At 42.1% G+C, this 4,087-nt stretch overlaps 1 pseudogene; it reads right to left on the bottom strand.

Moving 5' to 3' along the window:
• Positions 1 to 641: 641 nt before the first annotated feature.
• Positions 642 to 3,036, bottom strand: LOC137758538 (52 kDa repressor of the inhibitor of the protein kinase-like; annotated as a pseudogene).
• Between the last annotated feature and the right edge of the window lie 1,051 nt (positions 3,037 to 4,087).

Here is a 4,087-nt window from a genome sequence, read left to right as displayed (position 1 = left end):
GAAAAGGGAACACTCTTGCACTGTTGGTGGGAATGTAAATTGATACAGCCACTATGGAGAACAGTATGGAGGTTCCTTAAAAAACTAAAAGTAGAACTACCATATGACCCAGCAATCCCACTACTGGGCATATACCCTGAGAAAACCATAATTTAAAAAGAGTCATGTACCAAAATGTTCATTGCAGCTCTATTTACAATAGCCAGGACATGGAAGCAACCTATGTGTCCATCATCGGATGAATGGATAAAGAAGATGTGGCACATATATACAATGGAATATTACTCAGCCATAAAAAGAAACGAAATTGAGTTATTTGTAGTGATGTGGATGGAGTTAGAGTCTGTCATACAGAGTGAAGTAAGTCAGAAAGAGAAAAACAAATACAGTATGGTAACATGGTACTTTCAATGCTATCTTCTGGTAGAACAGTTAGGTCTCCAAAGCATGGGACTTCAAACGGGCCATTTAAGCAGGAAGATTATCAATGACTAACGTACTCAATGAGAGGCCTACAGGTCAAGATATTCAGTGATTAAGTAGCCTATGTACACCTTACAACTTTTCTGAAAGATATTTTCAAATTTCTTACAGATTTTTTCAAATATCAAATATAAGAGAAAGTCTATTTTAAAAGTCTCTTAGGTATTTTCAATGGTTTCTGAATTATCTGTAGGAAGCTCTGACTTAACTTGTATAGAGTTTGATATATGTAGCCACCATTAAATCCAAATCGTGTTTTATATCAAAATTTATGTTAAGCAAAGCCAAGGTACTTGAACTTTGGTCTGTCAAAGTGTTCCTCAGGTATGCTTTGAGACACTTTCGCCCATTTTCACGGCATTCACTCTCAAACTTCATCACAGGAAGAACACATAGGACCTTCAGCAATGCATAAACATTAGGAAAAAACTTGATGTCTGGCAGATGAAGGGCTTCATAAATAGTGGATGGAAGTTCTATATCTTTCCCTCTGTGTTTCCACTCGATTCTCCAACAATGCAGCTCAGCAGAGAGTGTGTCAGGATTAGGTAAATCACTTCCGTACGTGTCAGCATGATGCTCCTTGAATGTATTGAATTTAAGCTGTCCCATGACAGAGGGTACCAGAGATAAGCATTTAAGAGCTTTGAGGTGTTGTTCTGAGAGTATATGTTTCAGTTCCTGAATAATGTGTTCCACTGTTGGAACACTTAGTGTTTCTTTATAATAACTCTCAGAGGTTAGCTGAGATTCCAGGTTACTGTGCTGAGCTCTGCGAAATTTCCCTGGGAGTTTCATCTGACTATCACGTTTGGTTGCCAAATTTGTGGCTTCCTCAAACCAAAATTCATTATAAACTTCGATATTTTCCATCACTTCATTTAGTGAATGCAGCATTGCAGTCAAAGTACTGGCTGCAAAGAAGACATCAGAAGTTTGACCCTGAAGATTTTTCTCAAAGGCTCTTGTAAAAGATAGAACATTTTTAAGAACAACATTGGTAATGATGAAATCAAAATCTGTTACTGCACTACAGAGTACAAATGCTCGGCCAGCTGTACAGTTATTCCATCTAACATTTGTGTCACTATTTATACCATCTAAACATAAAACATGTGCTTGTAGGAGGTCCACTAAGATTTCAAAAGCATCATGCCTGCCTGTCCACTGAGAATGGCAAATTTCCTTCAGTTCTTTGCCCCTTTCTTCATTGTTCTGAAATAGGACAGAAATTACATTGGCAAGCTCTAAAAGCAGTTGTGGTGATCGATGGAAAAAAGAACAAACTTTCTCAGTTGTTCCTAATGCGACAGATACTTCCATAACAGGCACTGATTTTGCCAACCACATATTTAAGGCACAGGAAGAGCAGAGTGTGTAGATGGCTTGGGGATATTTCTGTAAAAGTCTAGAAGCAACGACTTTCACTTTGGAAGAAAATCCACTGGACACAATGTAAGCCTGGCTACGACAGTACTCCATGTTTAATCCCCACTTCTCAGTTATCATTGTGTGAAATTTCACAGCCAAAATTTCTGCATCAGCTTCATAAGCCCACAAATTCCTCTCTCAGGTTGTGAGCTTCGTCAACAAACCTCACCAACACAGGCAGGTGCTCTTCCCCTGCTATGTCCACCACATCGTCAGTGACGATGGAATAGAAGTGAGAGTCTCTCACTTCCCTGAGGGTTTCTTCCCGAATGCAGCTCTCACAGATCTCTAGCATCTGTTTCTGCTGTGTTTTCGAACAGAACAATGTGTTCACTGCCGTTGTCTCAAGGCGCCTTCTCAGAGCCTCTTCACCAGAATGGATCCGGCACTCCAGCAGTGCTTGAAGGTTATCAGGAGTAAAGAGACCTTCTGGGATTTCATCAGTTTCATGTCCATCCAGAGGTATGTTCTGTTTCCCCATAAGAATCAAAATTTCAAATAAAGATTTTAAGTATTCTTTGTTTTCCTTCTCTTCAAGGGTTAAAGGTAAAATGTCTTCACCCTGCTCTTCACCCCCTTCTTCCGCACTGCGGTTCTGAGCATTGCTGTTGTTTATTTCCTTATGTTTTGGTTCCTGTTCAGAAGTTTCATCAATTTTTTTGTTTCAGTGTCCTGATTTCATCTTCACTCAATTCTCATATTCGTTTTCTGTGTCTACTGTGTGGATTATGGCTGGTAAGATCAAATATTGTTGGCATTGCATTATCTCGAAGAACTGTCCTATAAGGACTCTCCCAATGACTTCACATGTATCTGCTTCAATTAATTTTGAGAAATAAAATAACCCAATTATTCTTTAGTTTTCTGATGCCTCTGCAAAATGTATAGTTCTACAGATCATAGAAGCCTCAAAGTGTTTGGCACACAATCAGTAATGTTTATTTAGTTGATCAGGTGTTTTATCTTCTAAGTGCTCTCCTACAATTCTCCACCCACTTCTGGCATCTGGCTGGATCCCGCGGGAACCTGAAGAAGGCCAGGTCGGACTGCATGCTCTTCCGCGTGCAGTTGGGGGCCGCGCAGAAGTTCGGCATCGTCGTCTGCCGGCCGGCCGGCCCAGCCCTCCCAGCCCTCCCCCTCCCCGCCTCCTCAGGGCAGCCCGCCCGCCCGTCCGGGGAGGGCAGCCAGGCCGACCCGCCAGCTTGTTAGGGCCGGCGCACCGCGGGGAGGGGCGGACGGGCGAGAAGCCGCGAGGGGCAGGAGGGGCGCCGCGGTCCGAGGCCGGGCTGCGGATGCGGCCACACAGTGCTGTGAGCGGCCGGGAGGATTTACCGACGACGCCGCCGCCGCTGCTGGTGCACCTCCCGCCCGCCCGGGACGCTGCCGCCTCCTTCCTACCCGCATTGGTAACTATTACTTTGTTTTCTATATCTGTGAGTCTGTTTCTGTTTTGTTATATTCATTCATTTGTTGTGTTTTTTGATTCCATATATAAATGGTAACATACAGTATTTGTCTTTCTGTGACTTACTTCACTAAGTATAATACCCACCAGGTCCGCCCATGTTGTGGGAAATGGCAAAATTTCATTCTTTTTACGACTGAGCAATATTCCAGTGTGTGTGTGTGTGTGTGTGTGTGTGTGTGTGTGTACGTACCACATCTTTATCCATTCATCTGTTGAGGGACAGGTCATCTGTTGTTGACTATGTAAATAATGCTGCTATGAACACTGGTGTGCACATATCTTTTCAAATTAGTGTTGTTTTCTTCAGATATATACCATGGAATGGAATTGCTGCGTCATATGGTACCTCTATTTTTAGTTTTTTGAGGAACCTGCATACTGTTTTCCACAATGGCTGCACCAATGTACATTCCTACCAACAGTGCACAACAGTTTCCTTTTCTCCACATAGTCGCCAACATTTATTATTTGTGGTCTTTTTAACAATAGTCATTCTGATAGGTGTGAGGTGATGTTTTATTGTGGTTTTGATCTGCTTTTCTCTGATGATAAGTGATGTTGGGCATCTTTTCATGTGCCTGTTGGCCATCTGAAAGTCTTGTTTGGAAAAATGTCTATCAGCTCCTCTGCCCATTTTTTAATAGGATTGTTTGTTCTCTGTTGTTGAGTTGTATGAGTTCTCTATATATTTTGGATATTAACCTT

This window comes from Eschrichtius robustus, chromosome 2 (assembly GCF_028021215.1).
Source record: "Eschrichtius robustus isolate mEscRob2 chromosome 2, mEscRob2.pri, whole genome shotgun sequence".
Lineage (NCBI taxonomy): Eukaryota > Metazoa > Chordata > Mammalia > Artiodactyla > Eschrichtiidae > Eschrichtius > Eschrichtius robustus.
This window is presented reverse-complemented; position numbering and strand designations above follow the sequence as displayed.